The 21,519-nt window shown below is 41.4% G+C and overlaps 1 protein-coding gene across 1 annotated transcript in view; it reads left to right on the top strand.

Annotated features, from left to right (window-relative positions):
* Window positions 1–21,519, top strand: part of SORCS1 (sortilin related VPS10 domain containing receptor 1) — a 576,135-nt gene that overhangs the window by 192,117 nt on the left and 362,499 nt on the right. The window lies entirely within an intron of this gene.

The following is a 21,519-nucleotide window of genomic DNA, read 5'->3' as shown; positions in this document are numbered from 1 at the left end:
CTGGTTCCTTGTACTCTTTCTTCCTCTGTTTGCTCTTCGTTTCCCTCAGCCGTGGGTGGGGGTTTATTTCCAGGAAGGCTGGACCCTTCCTTTAGACCTCTTCTTTTGGTCACAGATCCTTTTGCTAAACTGCTTATTAGGTTGTCTTTATGCGTTTTGGTTCCCATAGTTCTCACTGATCTGCGAGCTTACTGGGGAAGAAACTAAAGAATGAGGATATCTTTGCAGAGGGGATCAATGTAACCTCTAGGTCTACAGAACCCAGGCAGGCTACCAGGGCAACATTCTTTCACAGCTTCCCTTCCGTGGTTCTGCAGCACAAAGGGGCACACACACACACGCTTGCCTCTATTTCTGGGATTCACACTACTGCATCACACATATAGAGTGGGCAATTAGTACTTTTTCAAATGAATGAACAAATTCTTCAAGGGCAGACTAACTTATTGGATTTAGCACAAAAGAAGGTCCTCAAATGCCCAGGCAGTTATTCTCTCCTCCTTTTTTCCTTGGAAACGATACATTCTGTTGTTTCGTTTTGTTTCTTAAAAAAATATTGATTTATCTCACTCCTGATTGGCTCTTCTCCACCAGCCTGTGTCATGGGCCCATGCCCGAACCAATCCCTGAAGTCCAGGAGAGCACGTCCTCTAATTGGTCAGGCCTGGATCACATGATGATCCCTGACCTGGGAGAGGGTGGAGACAAACTCTGGAGATGATATTCAAACACGCACAGACTGACTAAGTGAGAGTCGTTATACAGAAAGGTGGGAGTGGTCTGTGGGCAGACCAAAGCTAGTGAGTGTCGACCACATAAGATCAGTCGGGGGGTTCCATTACCTGTCAGTTCACAGGACCGGGAGAGGCTGCCTCTTGGCTTTCAGTGTCAGTGCTGAGGTCTAGGGAGAAAGACTGCAGTCACCCTGTTTGTGTCAGGTGCAGTCAATAGTGGCTTGGGAGGGAAAGTTGATTTACATGGAAGCAATTTGGTTTCAGGGCCTGCTTCTTATTGGGGATTGCAGTGGTCATACAAGAGGAGGCTCATGGATTGGATAGACACCCCAGAGGAATCTACCAGGCCTCACAAGAAGATTGTTCATTAAATTTCATTTTCACCTGATGTCTATTTTCTATTAGGCTTAACATTGTGTACAAGAAGCCCCAAATAAATTGTCCTGTGCCTTAGGAGAACCCTAGTAGACCAAAGAAAAGGCTAGATTCTGTTCTTTTGTTTGTTGTCAGGCATTTCAATTATTGAGCTTTTTCCCCAAGTAGGAGGTCAATTATGCAGAGTTTCTGTCCCAAGGAAATTTATGTAACTGATTTCAAGTGTGGGAAGTTTGGTAGGAGCCTCAAAAAGTACAGTTCTTTAATACATTAAGGGCCTGACTCCTGCTGTATTGTTTAAATTCAGTACCTATTCATCAGCATCTCTGAGTAAGCTTATGCTTCCTTGGAAAGTTTCTCTAATGTATGTGCATAAATGAAAGTAAAAGCCAGCTTTTACTGTGTAGTGCATCTGCCATGTAAAGTGTCATTGGCATATTAGAAAATTAAGAGATGTGCAGTTCTGTCTCAGTGGGACAGAGGCAGAGCAGCCGTAACTCCCAGCCTGAGTAGTCCTGGGAAGCGCATATTGGAGGGATGTGAGGCACAGCTTGTCCTGGATTGCTGGAGCTCACGCTCAGCGTGCTTCTTTCTCTCTGATGGGGCACTATTACTGATGCCTCAGTCCAGGAAGAATATTCTTTTCTTATCTTAAGGGAGGGGCTTAGTGAAATAAAAACAGCATCACGTTCCAATAGTACCAGACCTCTCTTCTGAGGGAGCAAACTCCGTGGGCTTAAGCCTGGGAAAGCATGGCAAGAATGACCTGCTGACTTTTCCATCTTAGAATCAATTTCACTGGAAGATATATACATACGTATACATATACACACATGCGCATATATACACATAATATACACATATGTACAAGTAATATGTGTGTGTATATACCCATTTCTATTTGCTTTTCTAACATACCCACAATAGTCACTTGCCATATGTGTGATGTTCTACATGTCATATGTGGCAAATGATTCCTGCAGGTGTTCTATGTTATTGCAACTGCTCGTTTTAATACTTTGATGGAAGAGTACATGCCTGAAAAGACAATTTAGAAAAGAGGAAAGGAGAAAAGGGAATATTTAGAACACTTCACAATTGCTTTTCAGGGCTGCATTTTTTGAGTGGCTCATGGTGCCCATATTTGGTCTTTAGGGGACATTTTGGGGGTGTTAATGTAGAGGTGGAGAGGGACAGGCCTGGGTGGGTCAAGGATGGGACCAGGAAGAGAGGTCCTCATGATTCCACGTCATCTGGAAGGAGACTAGACTGCTAAGTGTTGACTCATTTTCTCCTGTACCAGCTTGTACAATCTTCTCAGAAAACCTGCCTATGCCAGCCATCGGGGGCTTCTTAGGGGCACAGGCCAGGTTTTAGAGATACTCAGGGCACTCACAGCACTGAATGCAGGACTTAGCACATAGATAGTGCTCAGTAAGTATCTGGTTTTGCATAGACCAGTGAATACTACAATTTTGTCTCTACTTCATGGTCACTAACATATAACTCTCTTTCTCACTCATTTATTCAACAAACATGAATTGATTAACTGCTCTAGGTCTTATATTGTTCTTATCTAGGGAAGGAAAGTTGGGTGAGTACATAGATCCGTAGCATGTAGGTTCTGCCTTCTAGGACTTCATCGTTTAGAGAGACAAAGATCTTTGGACAGTTAAAGTGAGAGAGAACTGTACTTGCCTGTAACCTGCCTCATGTAATTGTATTGAAGGAGATACTTACGCAGCACCCAGAGCTGCCAGATCCCAGGAGTGTTGCTTCTTTACTTTGCTCATGTGTATATTTTCTCTTCTCAAGTAGACTTTACGTCCTTAAACCCAACACCTTGCTGGTTTCATGGTAACGGCAGCGATGCTGTTGCTCATGAAAATAATGACGACAATAACAAAAATTAACTTTGATGGAGCACTCATGATGTGTCAGGCACGATGCTCAGTGCTTGACTTGCGTTATTGCATCCTCCCAAAACATTTCTACAGTGTGCCGAGGTCACACGATTTGTCAATAATAGTCCACACACTTACAGGCATGTTAGTTATGAACTTCAGTCATTTCACTGCTTATTGATCATCCAGAATCCCATCTGTCTTCTGGGGGATCTTGCTGTACATAAGTAAACAACATTTTAATCATATATATATGTATACATGTATGTATATATATATAATATGATTGTTATATACATATATGTATATTAAAAATAGGGTTTTCAAAGTGTGTGACATTTCGAGCAGCATTTACCCTATTCCAGAAAAATACTGGGCCACAGGGAAATGGCTTCTTGCCCAACAAATAGATACACGCGCTTTTGGATTGAGCGCATATTCTTTACAACTTTGACCAGCTGAATAGTCCAAAGGGGGCAAGTGGCAAACGTCTCTGGGGTCTTAGAATAGGAGAGAGGCCAAGAAGCAGCTGACCTTGCAGTGATGTTCTAGGGCTTTCAACCTCACGGAATCCACAAACCCTGGCTGACAGAGCGAGATGCCGCTGTACCAAATGAATGAGCTTTGGTTCCCAGTTGGTCTTGCCATTGATTACACCTTAATCCTGGAGCAAGTTGTTGATTTTGTTTTTGTTTTGTGTTGTCGTTCACTCAGGGAGTCAAACTGAGAGGAAAGGGGGATGATCTGACACAGGACAATTAACTACACCTCAGTATCTTCTCTACTTTCCAGTGGATTAAGCTGTGAGATTTGGGAGAGCTGGCGATTTTACCATGCTGAAGCAAGATAAGCTTAAAGGTTGAGATAAATAAAATGTCAAAATCTAGATACAGTATCTCTGAGAAGAAATTATCATCTTTTTTCCCTCTGTGCCAGGGTAATCAGCATTCTGCTGAGAGAGGCTTAGCTGGTGAGGAAGCCCTAGGCAATTCTGGAAGGACTAAAGGTGTACGCTCTTAAAGGGATACACAACCTGCAGTGTGTCTGTTGTAGAGCTTGCCTGGCCTGGCTGACTTCTCGAACTCCCTAGTGTCCTATTTTCTGATCCACATGAAACACAGGTTTCCGAACACATCTCCACAGTTATGTACTTCTCAAGCTGCAATACCTGCTTTTGTGGGATGAAGGAGCATATAGTTAAGGCGGAGAGAATGGGTTAGGCCATTTGATTCTGCACTGGGAGCCAGCCCTGTTTCCTTGTCACGGGAGTCACTTTGCTTCTCCTTGGATGTTACACACTGCGATTATCAAGAGATGTTTCCCAGTAGAGTCTTTGTGGAGAGAATGGCTGTAGAGTGCCTTGAAGCAGCATCTCTGTGGGGTTGGCTTCAGCCAGTACTTTCTGGAGAGCTCAAGGGATTCAGGCTGACAGAAGCTGACCTGAAGATGGTGATCTCTGCCAACCCTGTGGGCGATTCCCATTAGCCGGAAGCTTCTCTCCCTTTCTACTCCTCATCCAGGGGAAAAGCATAGAGCGTCTTGGATAGATCATTAGTCTCAGCTTTGAAGGACGTTGTGCTACACAATCCAGCTTTCAGTCAGCCACAAATACAAGAATAGAGAATGGGGGTAGTCATCGTAAAAAAGAAAAAGAATAAAGCTAGAGTGTGAAATTTCCCTGCAGAAGGGCTCTTTGTGTTACACCAATCCAGTGATGCTATTCATTCATCCCTGTGTTTGCAAATGTTTAGTGCCTTCCCCGTCTCCCCCAGGAGAGAGCCAAGCTCCCCAGCAGGATCAGGGGGTGCTTAGGATTCTGGATTCCTTTGAGCTTTGTAACTCCCACTCCCATCCCCATATTTGTGTCATGCAGAGCTGCTTGGGGGTCCTGGACTTATAAATTCATTTGATTAAATCTTATTATTTTCAAAAAATCAAGAAGAAAAGTATGTTCATTATAATGGACCAAACAGTGCAGAGGCAAACAAAAGGTGTTAGTAGTCTTTTACTGTCCACACTGATCCAGCTTCCCTGAGGTCAGTGATGGTAAGAGTTTTGTGTGATTCTGTCCATATCGTTATGACCCAACTCAAAGATACCAACACATACATACGTATGTGGACCACTTTTTTGTTTGTTTGAGAAAGTAGGAGTAACTGTTCATAGGACTCTGACAACCTGTTATTTTCACTTAACAATGAGTTATGGGTGTCTGTCCAGATGAATACACTAAGAAAAATGGGTCAGGTTTATAAGCATTAAATAGTATGGATGTTGTATACTGAATTTAACAACTGCATCCTTAATTAAGTTATGTAGTGCTTATTTTGAGCCAGGAAGTATTTTCAGTGCTTTTTATCCTCATAACAACCCTATACAATAGGCACTACTAGTATCCCAGGTTTACATATGAGAGAAGTGAGGCTTAGAATTAAGGCTTAAAAATTAATGTGCCCGATGTTCATGTAGTCAGTAAGTGTCAGAGATGGATCCTGAGTGTGTTCTGGTAACTCCAAGCTACACTATTTCTCCATGACCTTTTTACTGGATTGTTATCTGATTTCTACAATATTTGCTATTACCTATAGTGCTTCAATAAACATGTTTGTAAACATGTTGTTACATTTTGGGTAATTTTCTCTTTGTAAAGTACTCTAGAGTCCTAAAGGGGATATTGCTGTATCAAAACCAAATGCATTTATAATGTTAATAGATACCTGAGATTACTTTCCAAGATGGTTAGGATAATTCATATACCCACAAGCAATAACAGACTGTGCATTTCCCAATGATTTCACTAGCACTGGGTATTTTCTTTTTTTTTTTTTAACATCTTTATTGGAGTATAATTGCTTTACATTGTTGTGTTAGTTTCTGCTTTATAACAAGGTGAATCAGCTATACATATACGTATATCCCCATATCTCCTCCCTCTTGCATCTCCCTCCCACCCTCCCTATCCCACCCCTCTGGGTGGTCACAAAGCACTGAGCTGATCTCCCTGTGCTATGCAGCTGCTTCCCACTAGCTATCTATTTTACATTTGGTAGTGTATATATGTCCATGCCACTCTCTCACTTCATCTCAGCTTACCCTTCCCCCTCGCCGTGTCCTCAAGTCTATTCTCTATGTCTGTGTCTTTATTCCTATCCTGTCACTAGGTTCTTTAGAACCTTTTTTTTTTTTAGATTCCATATATATGTGTTAGCATATGATATTTGTTTTTCTCTTTCTGACTTACTTCACTCTATATGACAGTCTCTAGGTCCATCCACCTCACTAAAAATAACTCAATTTCATTTCTTTTTATGACTGAGTAATGTGGCAATGTATATATATGCCACATCTTCTTTATCTATTCATCTTTCGATGGACACCTAGGTTGCTTCCATGTCCTGGCTATTGTAAATAGAGCTTCAGTGAACATGGTGGTACATGGCTCTTTTTGGTTTTCTCAGGGTATATGCCCAGTAGTGGGATTGCTGGGTCGTATGGTAGTTTTAGTTTTAATTTTTTAACAAACCTCGAAACTGTTCTCCATAGTGGCTGTATCAACTTGCATTCCCACCAACAGTGCAAGAGGGTTCCCTTTTCTCCATGCCCTCTCCAGCATTTACTGTTTGTAGCTTTTTTGATGATGGCCATTCTGACTGGTGTGAGGTGATACCTCATTGTAGTTTTGATTTGCATTTCTCTAATGATTAGTAATGTTGAGTATCCTTTCATGTGTTTGTTGGCAATCTGTATATCTTCTTTGGAGAAATGTCTATTTAAGTTTTCAGTCCATTTTTGGATTGGGTTGTTTGTGTTTTTGATACGGAGCTGCATGAGATGCTTGTAAATTTTGGAGATTAATCCTTTGTCAGTTGCTTCATTTGCAAATATTATCTCCTATTCCGAGGGTTGGCTTTTCGTCTTGTTTATGCTTTCCTTTGCTGTGCAAAAGCTTTTAAGTTTCATTAAGTCCCATTTGTTTATTTTTGTTTTTATTTCCATTTCTCTAGGAGGTGGGTCATAAAGGATCTTGCTGTGATTTATGTCATAGAGTGCTCTGCATACGTTTTCCGCTAAGAGTTTTATAGTGTCTGGCCTTACATTTAGGTCTTTAATCCATTTTGAGTTTGTTTTTGTGTATGGTGTTAGGGAGTGTTCTCATTTCATTCTTTTACATGTAGCTGTCCAGTTTTCCCAGCATCACTTATTGAAGAGGCTGTCCTTTCTCCATTGTATATTCTTGCCTCCTTTATCAAAGATAAGGTGACCATATGTGCGTGGGTTTAATCTCTGGGCTTTCTGTCCTGTTCCATTGATCTATATTTCTCTTTTTGTGCCAGTACCATATGTCTTGATTACTGTAGCTTTGTAGTATAGTCTGAAGCCAGGGAGCCTGTTTCCTCCAGCTCCGTTTTTATCAAGATTGCTTTAGCTATTTGGGGTCTTTTGTGTTTCCATACAAATTGTGAAGTTTTTTTGTTCTAGTTCTGTGAAAAATGCCAGTGGTAGTTTGATAGGGATTGCATTGAATCTGTAGATTGCTTTGGGTAGTAGAGTCATTTTCACAATGTTGATTCTTCCAATCTAAGAACATGGTATATCTCTCCATCTATTTGTATCATCTTTAATTTCTTTCATCAGTGTCTTATAGTTTTCTGCATACAGGTCTTTTGTCTCCTTAGGTAGGTTTATTCCTAGATATTTTATTCTTTTTGTTGCAGTGGTAAATGGGAGTGTTTTCTTAAGTTCACTTTCAGATTTTTCATCATTAGTGTATAGGAATGCAAGAGATTTCTGTGCATTCATTTTGTATCCTCCTACTTTACCAAATTCATTGATTAGCTCTAGTAGTTTTCTGGTAGCATCTTTAGGATTCTGTATGTATAGGATCATGTCATCTGCAAAGAGTAACAGCTTTACTTCTTCTTTTCCGATTTGGATTCTTTTTCTTTTTCTTCTCTGATTGCTGTGGCTAAAACTTCCAAAACTATGTTGAATAACGGTGGTGAGAGTGGGCAACCTTGTCTTGTTCCTGATCTTAGTGGAAATGGTTTCAGTTTTTCACCATTGAGGATGATGTTGGCTGTGGGTTTGTCATATATAGCCTTTATTATGTTGAGGAAAGTTTGCTCTTTGCCTATTTTCTGGAGGGTTTTTATCATAAATGTGTGTTGAACTTTGTCGAAAACTTTCTCTGCATCTATTGAGATGATCATATGGTTTTTCTCTTTCAATTTGTTAATATGGTGTATCACGTTGATTGATTTGCATATATTGAAGAATCCTTGCATTCCTGGGATAAACCCCACTTGATCATAGCCTATGATCCTTTTAATGTGTTGTTGGATTCTGTTTGCTAGTATTTTGTTGAGGATTTTTGCATCTGTGTTCATCAGTGATATTGGCCTGTAGTTTTCTTTCTTTGTGACATCTTTGTCTGGTTTTGGTATCAGAGTGACGGTGGCCTCGTAGAATGAGTTTGGGAGTGTTCCTCCCTCTGCTATATTTTGGAAGAGTTTGAGAAGGATAGGTGTTAGCTCTTCTCTAAACGTTTGATAGAATTCGCCTGTGAAGCCATCTGGTCCTGGGCTTTTGTTTGTTGGAAGATTTTTAATCACAGTTTCAATTTCAGTGTTTGTGATTGGTCTGTTTATATTTTCTATTTCTTCCTGATTTAGTCTCGGAAGTTTGAGCTTTTCTAAGAATTTGTCCATTTCTTCCAGGTTGTCCATTTTATTGGCATATAGTTGCTTGTAGTAATCTCTCATGATCCTTTGTATTTCTACAGTGTTAGTTGTTACTTCTTTTCCATTTCTAATTCTGTTGATTTGAGTCTTCTCCTTTTTTCTTGATGAGTCTGGCTAGTGGTTTATCAATTTTGTTTATCTTCTCAAAGAACCAGCCTTTAGTTGTGTCCATCTTTGCTGTTGTTTCCTTCATTTCTTTTTCATTTATTTCTGATCTGATCTTTATGATTTCTTTCCTTCTGCTAACTTTGGGGTTTTTTTTGTTCTTCTTTCTCTAATTGCTTAAGGTGTAAGGTTAGGTTGTGTAAGTTTTTTCTTGTTTCTTGAAGTAGGATTGTATTGCTATAAACTTCCCTCTTAGAAGCTGCTTCTCAAAGATTTTGGGTCATCGTGTTTTCATTGTCATTTGTTTCTAAGTATTTTTTTATTTCCTCTTTGATTTCTTCAGTGATCTCTTGGTTATTTAGTAGTGTATTGTTTAACCTCCGTGTGTTTGTATTTTTAACAGTTTTTTTTTTCCTGTAATGGATATCTAGTCTCATAGCATTGTGGTCAGAAAAGATACTTGATATGATTTCAATTTTCTTAACTTTACCAAAGCTTGCTTTGTGACCCAAGATATGTTCTATCCTGGAGAATGATCCATGAGAAAGAAAAAAAAAAGTAAAATAAAATAACGTTATTAAAATAAAAAATAATTATTAAAAATAAAATATTAAAAGGTAATATAAAGAGGAAAGGAGGAAGATAGCAACCAAACCAAAAAAAAAAATCCACCAATGATAACAAGCACTAAAAGCTATACTAAGAAAAAAAAAAAAAAAAGACAGAAGAAACCTAGGACAAATGGTAAAAGCAAAGCTGTACAGACAAAATCACACAAAGAAGCATACACATACACACTCACAAAAAGAGAAAAAGGAAAAAAAAAATCTATATATAAAAAAAAGGAAGAGAGTGACCAAATCAATAAACAAATTTACCAATGATAATAAACTCTAAATACTAAACTAAGATCAAACATAAAACCAGAAACAAATTAGATGCAGAAAGCAAACTCCAACTCTACAATTGCTCCCAAAGTCCACTGCCTCAATTTTGGGATGATTCGTTGTCTATTCAGGTATTCCACAGATGCAGGGTACATCAGGTTGATTGTGGAGATTTAATCTGCTGCTCCTGATGCTGCTGGGAGAAATTTCCCTTTCTCTTTGTTTGCACAGCTCCCGGGGTTCAGCTTTGGATTTGGCCCCGCCTCTGCATGTAGGTCTCCTGAGGGTGTCTGTTCTTCTGAGGGCATCTGTTCTTCGCTCAGAAAGGATGGGGTTAAAGCAGCAGCTGATTAGGGGGCTCTGGCTCACTCAGGCTCGAGGGGAGGGAGTGGTACGGAATATGCGGTGAGCCTGCGGCCAGAGGCTGGAACGACGTTGCAACAGCCTGAGGTGCGCCGTGTGTTCTCCCGGGGAAGTTGTCCCTGGATCATGGGACACTGGCCGTGGCGGGCTGCACAGGCTCCTGTCAGGGGAGGTGTGGATAGTGACCTGTGCTTGCACACAAGCTTTTTGGTGGCTGCAGCAGCAGCGTTAGCGTTTCTTGCCCGTCTCTGGGGTCCGTGCTGATAGCCACGGCTCCCGCCTGTCTCTGGAGCTCGTTTAGGCGGTGCTCTGAATCCCCTTTCCTCGCACACCCCGAAACAATGGTCTCTTGCCTATTTGGCAGCTCCAGACTTTTTCCTGGACTCCCTCCCGGCTAGCTGTGGCTCACTAGCCCCCCTCAGGCTGTCTTCACGCAGCCAACCCCAGTCCTCTCTCTGGGGTCTGACCTCCGAAGCCCGAGCCTCAGCTCCCAGCCCCCACCTGCCCTGGCGGGCGAGCGGATCAGCACCGATCCTCTGTGTGGGAATCTCTCCGATTTGCCCTTCACATTCCTGTTGCTGTGCTGTCCTCCGTGGCTCCGAAGCTGCACCCCTCCGCCACCCGCAGTCTCCGCCCGCAAAGGGGCTTCCTAGTGTGTGGAAACCTTTCCTCCCTCACAGCTCCCTCCCACTGGTGCAGGTCCCGTCCCTGTTCTTTTGTCTCTGTTTTTTCTTTTTTCTTTTGCCCTACCCGGGTACGTGGGGAGTTTCTTGCCTTTTGGGAGGTCTGAGGTCTTCTGCCAGCATTCAGTAGGTGTTCTGTAGGAGTTGTTCCACATTTAGATGTATTTCTGATGTATTTGTGGGAAGGAAGGTGATCTCCACGTGTTACTCCTTCGCCATCTTGGAGGTCTCTGGTATTTTCAATGCTTAAAATTTTGCTAGTCTGTTGAGTGAAAATGATGTCTTGATCACAGTGTTTTAGGGGGTATTTCCTGACTACCAGTGATACTGAGCATCTTTTTATATGTTTATTGGTCCGTGGCAATGTTTAACCATTTTCTCCACCTCCCCTTTCCCACTAAGCAAAGGTAGTTGTTCCTTCCTCAGTAATCCTGTCGTGTATTATGTATCTTCGTCTTATAATAGTTGTCAGGTGTATATTTATTTGGTTCAGTTTAACAAATAACTACTTGTCCCCATCTCTGTGGTAGGCACTGTGCTGGGTAGACACTGGAAATATAGGTATAAGTAAGTAATTGCTCCTTCCCTACAAAAACCCAAAACCTAGTGAAGGGCAGACACTCAGTGGGTGACTATACAAGTGTGGCAAATGCAGTGTAAAAGTTATGCACAAGTTCTTGTCCATGTTCATCTATTTCCATACCAGCTTGGAAACTCAAAGACTGTGATTTTCTCTTAGTTATTTTTGTTTGCTTGGCACCTGAAATAGAACTTGGCACATATATTAAGTATCTTTTTTTTTTCTTTTTTTCTTAGAAACAGTATATTAAGTAATGGTTTAGGGTTTCTGAAAGCCAGGTCTGTTTCTTGTACTTTTTTAATCCTAAGTTTTGACCTCAGGCCTTCCATATAGGAAATACTGTTTTGGATAATGTGCTACATGACCTTGTGAAATACCATTGTGTTGCACTCAAGAGTAGGAACACAGCCAGCACCAAGTGTGAAAAGCCCAGATTCAAGTCGAGGAACCCATTTATGTCCATAGGGTACTTGGCATGCATGTTGGGCCCCTTGATTTTGTCAAAATCTTCCTGCACACCACCACCACCACCATGAAGGCTGTTTCTACTAGAATCTGGCTGAGCTCTGCCTAAAGATGCTGCAAGCCTTCCTGAGATTTCTGTGAGGCTCTGGCCTCAGATTGCATCTTTACACTCCTCATTTGCCTCAGTGATTGGCTCCGCTGAGTTCTCCACTTCTCCTTTTAGCAAATAATGGATGAGATATACACAAAAGCTATCATTGCCCTGACAGTATAGTAAATTTATCAGTATGACCTCAGGAAACAATAAAGAAAATTTTACTAGAGAAAAAGCAGAACAACTGGCATTCCAACATCAAATCTGGTTATAGATTCAGTAAGAGTTTAGGATGTCAGTTTTGGTATTGCTGCTTTGCCATTGAACACTACATGGTGGAATCTTACATCCCTGGGGTCCCTTGAGATTTAGGTCACCACCATCCAATTCCAGTAGGAGCTCAATGCTTCCATATCCTTATAACCCCTCAAAGGGATTTCCTCCTCACCTGATGCTTTGGTCCATCCTTTGAAGCCAAAACTTGAGCTTATTACTAATAAGTAATTAAACCGTGGAGAGTAAATGCTCTTTGAGTATAGAGCTTTGTACCGGGCACAAAGAAGGTCAAAAGATACCCAGGACACAATTTAGTTCTTACCTTCTACCAACATAGAGTCTCATTTTTCAGTCAACATGACTATCTCCTCCTCATTTTTTTAGGTCTCAGCCTGAATATCAGCTTATTTTTTAAAAAAACATTTATGTCCACCTTATTAAGAAGAGGTCTCTTGTTTCTTTCTGCCATAGGTCTTTGTTTATTTCATTCATTGCACATGTCATGATCCATAATGATTCTATTTATTACTTGTTTATGGACTGATGCCACCACTAGAATATAAGCTCCCTGAAGGTAGAGATATTATCTTATTTTCCACTGTAGTTTGAATGCCCAATAAAGTGCCTGGCACATAGACCTTCAAGTGAGATATATCAGATTAATTGAATGTGTAAATAAATACATGCCTGGAATCATGATACATGGTGTGAATCCAGATATGAATAGGATTTGATTATTGCCCTTAAGGAATTCACAGTCTAGCGGGAGAGAGAGAGATAAATGAGAAATTATATTTCTCAAGTGTCAAGCGTCAAGTGTCATAATAGAGGTACTGTAATATGCCCTGGGTTGAAGAAGGGAAAGCTTCCTGGTTGAAAGGATATCTGATTTGAATCTTGAAGAACAAGTAGGAATCAGACAAGTAAAGGAGGCTAGTTGTTTATTTACTGAGTAGCTACTGTATTCTAGGCACCTTTAGGTGCTGATAGTGTGGCATATTGAGGAAACTGTAAAAGACGGCAGTACACCCTGTGTATGGACAGGGTATTTGGAGATGATTTTGGAAGAATAGAAATAGGACAGTTCATATTCTTCTGGGCTAAGTATTCTGATATTTATCCCAGGTGAAGTAATACACTTGGAGCAAGGGGGTACTTTATGAAATATGAATTTTAGGAAAATAAATGGATCTTGGTGTCATGTTGAGTATTCACGTGGAAAAGAGCAGAACTCGTGACCATGAGAACAGTAGTCAGTGAAATACGAGCTGAGAAGGGGCTGACTTATTTTAGGGCGTGAAGGAGTGGAGTATGGGATATGGGATGGGTGGTGGTGGTGATTTCAATAAACCTTATAAAGTAAAAATGAATAGGACCATTTGGATAAGGGAGAGGGTGAGAGGAAGAGACATTTCTTCAGTGATGTTCCTGCCTTTGTCTTGGATAATCCAGTGAGTGGCAAGGTTATTTACTGCATACGTCTGCTCTGTCGACATCTACCGAGCACTTACCCCTAGTGAATGAGAAAAAGGATATAGAGACAACTCTTTCAAGGAAGAAGCTGTGAAGAGACCTAAAGGAAGAAAGATGCTTTTGCATAAAAGAGGTCATTGGGGCTTCCCTGGTGGTGCAGTGGTTGAGAGTCCGCCTGCCGATGCAGGGGACACGGGTTCGTGCCCCGGTCCGGGAAGATCCCACATGCTGCGGAGCGGCTGGGCCCTTGAGCCGTGGCCGCTGAGCCTGCGCGTCCGGAGCCTGTGCTCCGCAACGGGAGAGGCCGCAACAGTGAGAGGCCCGCGTACCGCCAAAAAAAAAAAAAAAAAAAAAGTAAAAAAGAAAGAGGTCATAGACTAAAGGAATATTTTCCTTTCCTTAAGTGAGGACAACCCTGTTTTATGGGTGTTGAATCCATGGAAAGAGAATGAAAATGTAGAATTTAGGAGGGAATAAAACTGGTCAAGGATTGAGTGGCAGAGTGTGTATGGACTTGGAGCTTATATGGGGGGTGATCCAGCTATGGTCAATCAAGGTGGGTGACGGGTGGCCAAAAGGAGGAGTGTTGCATCTCTTTCACCAAGAAGGGAAGTCAGATGGTTTGGAGGAGCTGCTGAGGAGACACAAGGTGGGATTACTCAGGGAAGGCAGTGCTGGGCAATGCTGAGACCCCAGCCCAGGTTACAGCCTGGAATCAGCATGGCTGTGCTTTCACTCCAGTGAGCCGTGGGTCATCCTCAAGAAAACAGTTGGTTGTGTAGTTGCGGAGAGGTGTTGGAGAAGGACAAGAAAGCAAGGGGGGCTGGGGGGGGGGCGGTGAGTAGTAGATGAAGGGATCTGTGCCAAACAGAGAAGAAAGTGAAGCTGGGGGTGGGGGGAGGACGGAGAGTGAACCGCAGGATGCCCAATCCAAGCATGTGTGAAAGCCTGAAGAACACTGACGAAGTAATATCCGGAGGAGTGCGACTTTTTAAAATATTAAACTTAGACCATATGTAGCCCCCAGGGGACTCTGTGAAAAGGAACCGGTCAGAGCAGGTGGAGCTAACCAGAAAAGCCTCTTCTGAAAGCTGCTGCTAAGGAATCTACTCAGCTCTGTAGGAGAAGGAGCTGCTCCCTTTCTGCACGTGTGTGGGGCATCTGGCTCTGCTTGTCAGGCCCCCAGGTTTCTGAGCTATTCATGAGTGAGAACTCACCTCCACATCTTGGGGGGACACTAAGCAGCCTTCTCTGAAGGGGTTATGGTAGATTTTCTCCAGGTGGCTACTAACTCTAAGGCTAAGACTTGTGGACCACATCTGGTAGTCACTGATAGCTTTGTCAAGAGAGAGCGGCCAGCCCAGATGTCACATTGAAGTGATGTTGATTTCCTTTCTGGTCACTCTTTTCTTCTTATCACAGTTGCTCTGGAGCCCATGCCAATGATGTGCTTCTTTCATATTTAAAATTCTGTTTTTGGAATTTAATTTTCTGGACTCTCAATAGACCTTGCCTTTGGCTTCTCCTGTCTTTCTCCTGTTGGGTATTTATAGTACTTGACTTTGATCACTCCCCTTAGTATATTTCTCAATAAAGGAAGATCATTGTGTGTTCCAGCCATGGTGAACTACTTGTAGGTTCTGCCAAACAGCATGTGCCTTTGGAAGGCCGTTCCATAAACAGGGTCAGCACTTGGGCTTGGGCACTGGATGCCCGGGCATAAATCCAGACTCTGTCCACTTACTAGCTCTGAGATGGCAAGAAGGTTTCCTAATCTCTCTGCTTCATTTCCTCCTCAGAAATGGGGCTGTAATAGTATTTATGTCATAGGATTATAGTGACACATCTTAAACACACAGTAAATAATACAAAACAAACAAAACCCTTAGAGCTTGTACTTCTGTGGTCTTCTTTTCTTCTTTGCTTGAAATGCCTTTTCCGTTCCACGCTATTTGTCTAATAAATGATAGCCATTTATACTGATGGTTTACTCTGTGCTAGACACTTCTCTAAGAGCTTTTTATGTATCAACCATAAAGTAATCTTCTCAGTACCCTCTGCGTTTGGTCCTACCATTATACCCTTTTTATAGATGAGGGTTCTTGTGCCCAGAGTCGTAGGATACTAGGCAGTAGAGAAGAGATCTGAGTGCAGACGGTCTTGATCCAGAGCCCAGGCTTTGAACGCCACAGAGATCATCTCTTGTGTGATCCCCTTCCTGACCACGACCTTCCACGTAGAGTAAATCACTGCTCACGTGCTCTTTCTGTTGTACATATTTTTCTTTTTGATGTACTACTTTGAATCATTAGCACTTCCTGTGTATTTATCCCCCTTACAGGGACCATCTTGAAGGTTGCCTATTATCTTATTTACCTTTGTAGCCCAGCACCAAGTACAGTTCTTGGCCCATAGTAGGTGTTCAGTAAAAGGAGTGTCAGGACAATAGATTGGGGAGAGAAGATTTAAAAAAACAAATTATCTGTGTCATCTGCGGATTTAGTTAATTGATGCAAAGCTTGCCCCATACTGTATATCACAGGTGGTCTTAGGGTAACAGGAGGTAGTTTACTCAAACGTCAGGTCTTGCTGTCACTCGTTGTTGTTGCACATGAAGAAAGTGAAAGATATTTAATTTGATTTCAGCATGCAGATTGACACTGCCGTGCTGCACATCTGTAATGATGCTTCTGTGAGTGTTGGAAGCTGGTATGATGGTAAAGGGGAGATGAATTTATTCCTATTAGTATCCCCTAGTTTTTCCTTTGGCTAGCATTGGAGGGCTGTTTAAAAACAAATGTAATGTTGGACCCTTTTGAATTCCTAATCCTGAGCAATGCACACTGTGCTGTCACCAGAAAATTACCTTTACGTAGGAGGGTAGGGGCCCCCATCACAGACCAGGCTCATCTCTGAGCAAAGGCCAGGGGAGCCATGCGTGTCAATGAAGCTGGCGCCTAGGGATGGGGGCTTTGCTCTGTGCATCATAGGACACAGTGGATGAAAGCAGCATTACCTGGAGAGTTTTAGAGAACACGTTTTCTTATTTCAGGTGCAGTTTCCGAAATACCGTTCATCCATAAGTCAAGCTGGGGCATTTTGGGCTCTGTTCTCCTCTTTCCAAAGGGAAATGGTGTGCGTAAGACTTATTCCTCAGCACGGCTTTCTTTCTTTCTCCTGCTGGGATGTATTAGCAAGGTCATCACCTTTGGTTTATTGGCTTCAAACAATCTGTGATTGCAGAGGATTATGACTTCTTAGCTTGCAGAAGCAGGAGGTGCAATCGATTCATGAAAGGCACAGGACCTTTCTTTTTTTTTTTTCTTTTAAAAAATGTACATTTCTGCCCGCTTTTCTGGGGACCAAGACTTAAAAGAGCTTTTTGAAAAGAATTTATCATTGAATGTCCTGCTTCATTGTTTTTTTCAAATAAGAACATTGAATCAGGCCAGTGTGAACTTAGCTTGAACTCTTTGAGTTTGAAAGAAATAAGATGACTTTACAAAAGTCTGTCTTCTTCCCCTTCCCCAACTCTAAACCGAATTAATTGGGAAATGTATACCCATTGCAGTATTACAAACAGATACCCTTTGAAATAACTGGGGATTTGGATTAGCCATACCTACTGGTTGATGAATAAGTTCTCTTTGATAGGGCAATAATTTTTTTCTCTGAAAACTCTTAGAATTTGACTAGTATTTATTGCAGTATCAGTTTTCTGACTTATATTGACTGCATTTCCCAGCTTCCTGGATCACCCTTTCTCAACTTGTTGTTGCCTTCTTCCTAGCTGGGAATCCATTGCTTCTGACCTCAAAGAAGTGTCAGCATTTAAACTCCCCTCTCCCTTCTACATTGCATGGGATAGTTCCTCTTTGGGGGTTACAGAAAACAATTACAAAGACCTGTCTCTTTAGAACTGAACAAACAAATGTTTTGCCATGGAGACTGTACTTGTACCAGGCTGCAGGGGGTTCTGGTCTGCAGTAGCCTTGGCAAATAGAGCTTTGCCGACACCGAGTGCTTTGAGTTACTGCTGCACGATAGAGGTCTGGCCTCTGAGTTCTCCTTCTTGGCATCTCTGCAGAGGTCAGAGGCTGATGCTCTGAGGCTGAGATGACACATGAATCTGTGGACTCTGCCTATACCCACCACTATTTTTGTTTGGGTCACTTTGACAGTATCTGCAAAGCTGGAAGACTCTTACTCAACAAAGACCCTACTTACTTATTCATTGGGCAGTCTAAGCTCATGATACAATGACTCCTCCAATCACCGGGAAGCATGTGGGGCCAGGGAGGCGGGGGGACAGTGAAGTCAGCTACTGTCTGAACTCCAGGCCTTTGATCCATCTGTGTTCCTCATCTTCTCCAGATATAACTCTGAAAGATATATTCAAAATGAAAATTAGGGCCATTTCTCTTATTCCAAAGACTCACTGTAGTAGGGCAAAGGTCAAGGTGCAGGTAGCATTCTAGTTTATAATGGTAAACATCAAACTGATGGGTATGTGCTGTGTAAGCCCCTGAAACAGGACTTGCAGTCTAGATCAGAGCAAGACTGTGGATTTGGGTCCCTCTTCCCTCCACTTCCTAGGCCTGCTTTTGTCATTGATTTGACACTTTCTACTACCTGATAGTTCCCTACGCCCACTGGAAATAATGCTGCCCTTCCTTTTCATATGGATTCTTTATGGAAAAAATAGTTGAGATGGTTACTTAATCTATTGAAGCCGTAGTTAATACTACCCTTTCTGGTTTTTCTTTTCCTCATCTGATCAGTTGGGCTTTTAATAGTTCAGCATTTCAGACTCAAGAGAATATACATGCGCTATTTTAAGATTAGACTAGGTTTCCGTTGCATTTAACCAAGGGCAGAAATTTATCAAAAACAGCGTGGACACAAAGAGCTGCTAGTGACTTTGTCTGTGTAGGACCATGCCCTGCCATGTCTGAGAAGTCTACTCTTTTGATTTTCCACAATGCTTTTAAAGCTGAGCCTTGCATTATATTCAAGAACAATCTTTGCACTTGATGCTTCCTTTTGAGGGAATGCAGATGACATTTTCTTCTGGGGCTTATGTCGAACCTGTCATCATCAAGGCCACGTCTGATCTATGGAGGAAATCAGAGTTCAGTAAATCCCTGAACAGTACCTCTGCTTCCAGCTTCCCAGAGTCCATGAAAACCTAATCCCCCCCACAAGTACATCTCGTGTAGGTTTACTGTGAGGAAAAATGTATTTGAAGCTCCAGATGCATAGTAGGGTCTCATTACATGTAAGCTCCCTCTATTAATAGCATTTTCCATACATTCTTCTTTTCTTGATGCCTGCTGTTATTAGTATAGATCCCTGGAATGATGTCCTGGGTCTGAGAGAGAGCTGGCTGTAAGATCCGTTAACCAAATGGAAGGTTCTGTCTTGGATTTGAGTGTCTCTTCACTACATTTCTTCGAAGATGTGTGCTGTTTGCTGGGCGTAGGATCTGGGGAAGTGAGTTACTTGCCGTCCTGTTGTTTTGCCTAAGACAATCATGTAACTAGTACCCATGAGATGCCGATCAGGTCCCATGTGAAAAGGAGAAGAAAAAAGCTCACTGAAGTGCCTGTGTCTCAACTCATGGCTTGGGGCCCAGGCAAAATTTAGAAAAGAAGGGAGTTGGCTGTTATGTATAAAATAGATAAGCTACAACACAGGGAATATAGTCAATATTTTAGAATAACTCTAGCTGGAGTATAACCTTTAAAAGTTGCAAATCACTGTGTTGTACACCTGTAACTTGTATAATATTGTACATCAACTATATTCTAATCTAAACAAATAAAGTCCCTATAAACAGGGATACCGAGGCCCAAAGCTTAATGACTTATACAAAGTCACACAGCTAGTAAGTGACAGAGCCAGCACCCTAACCCAGATCTCCTACATTCTCACACACACACACACACAAAGGAATTGAGATTTTTAAACAATGAATCAGTTTTTAAGAATAGTTGGCTTCTTGCACCATCCTGCAAAGATCACTTTTGCAGATTTTCAGAAGGTAGTAAAAATGTGCTCCAATCAGATGGTGATAGGGATGTGTATTCAAAAGAACAGAGCATATGGGCTGCCGGTTCTTAAGTTTAATTCTGAGGTTTCAAAGTTTCTAATGTTAGAAATTCTAAATGAAAATTGAATGCGCTTCATCTCCTTGAATTTTCCTCAGACTTTTGCGAATATAATCAAAATTGTAAATCCATTAGAGAGATAACTACTTTGGTCCATCCTATGAAAAGTAAATAATATATCCTGCACATGTTTGCAATTTGGTGTGAACACACCCTGTGTGATCTTAGCACTGCCACTAATTGTGTGATCTTAGGCAATTTTTTTTTAATTTCATAGAGTCTTGGGCTCCTCGTTTATAAGCAGAAAAGTTTGTACTACATGGACTCTGATTTTAACCTAGCTTTAACATTCATATCTCTAAGAATTGTCGCCCCAAATATTTGCCTTGTTCAAAGCCGATGTCCTCATATATTTTAGGCTGCTAATGAGAAAACGTTAGTACCCCTGTTTCTTCTAGGATTTGATTTTTCCTTAAATGTGTCCATCGCAACTCATTACTAGCTGATCAGAGGCAGACAGACCAGTCAGCTCTCCAGGTTTTGCAGGTTGGAAGCCTCATATTTCATAGCTATTAAATTAGAGAACCCATACGCCAAGTAAAATGATAGAAAAGAGAATTAATGACCTTAACTAAATTACCTTATGTCTTTGAACCTTAATTTCCATATCATATATTGAGGATAATAATGACTCCATCAGTCAGGTTACTGTAAAGAGTAAATATCTTTTTTAAAGAACTTGCCTGGCATGTTTTAAGTTATAAGTGGTAGAAACACCACTGAAACTTAGGTCTTCTGATTGTAAAGGAAAAGAGGAAAAAGAGTTAGTGATCATTTTCTGAAAAGCCTATGTGAGCCTCAGTTCCCTCAATGTAAAATGGGTATTTCAAAAATTCTTTCCTTAGCTAAGGTTGCTAGAAATATCTGGTAACTAGATATCATGATGGTCCACAGGCTCTGCAATTTATAAAGTGCTCTGTGGATGTTAGTTATCCCTAGTCAGGAGTGGGAGCAGGGAAAACTTGAACCTGTGCTTTCCTCCACTAGGGCAGAGGGCACCCTAGACACAACTGTCCAAGTACCATTGTAATTCACTAGATATTGGACTCCTGGAAAGTAAGTATTTAGTTTGCAATTTTTTTGCCTTGTAGCACTGAAGCAGAGAACACTGCTTGTCACATAGTGAGTCCTCAATAAGTATCTGGTTAATGAGTCTGTGAATTAATAAATGAGTGATTTATTTTAGTTTCTATCCTATTGATCATATACCTGGCAATATGCTGAGTACATTTCATACTCAGCAGCTCTTAATCCTGGGTACATTAGAATCTCCTGGGGAGCTTTTAAAAATATTATATATGTGGTCCCACCCAGGACTAATTGAATAAGAATCTCTGGGACTGAGCCTGGAACATAAGTAGTTTCAAAGCTACCCAAGTGATTTTAATGAGAGAGAGACACGTAGGATCAATGAACTCTTTGATCCATTGTTTTCCTGGGGTTTGCTTGACTGGGCTGCTTGCTAATGTTTCCAGTTACTTACTTCTGGGCATCTGAATTTCAGGGACCATGTTCTCCCATCTTGCCATTTGTCATGGCTAAAATTTTCTACATTAACAAGGATGCAAATTTATTATCCACATTAAGCTCGTGATCTCTTTTGCATCTAGTTCTGAAACACAGTTGTGCTGTCCATGCAAATCATAAACTTTAGATCCTTTTGTAGTGT

The sequence above is a fragment of the Aethalodelphis obliquidens genome, unplaced genomic scaffold (genome assembly GCF_003676395.1).
Source record: "Aethalodelphis obliquidens isolate GAN/ISIS:26980383/991018 unplaced genomic scaffold, ASM367639v1 scaffold11, whole genome shotgun sequence".
Lineage (NCBI taxonomy): Eukaryota > Metazoa > Chordata > Mammalia > Artiodactyla > Delphinidae > Aethalodelphis > Aethalodelphis obliquidens.
Note: the sequence above shows the minus strand (reverse complement) of the source record. Positions and strands in the feature narration are given on the sequence as shown.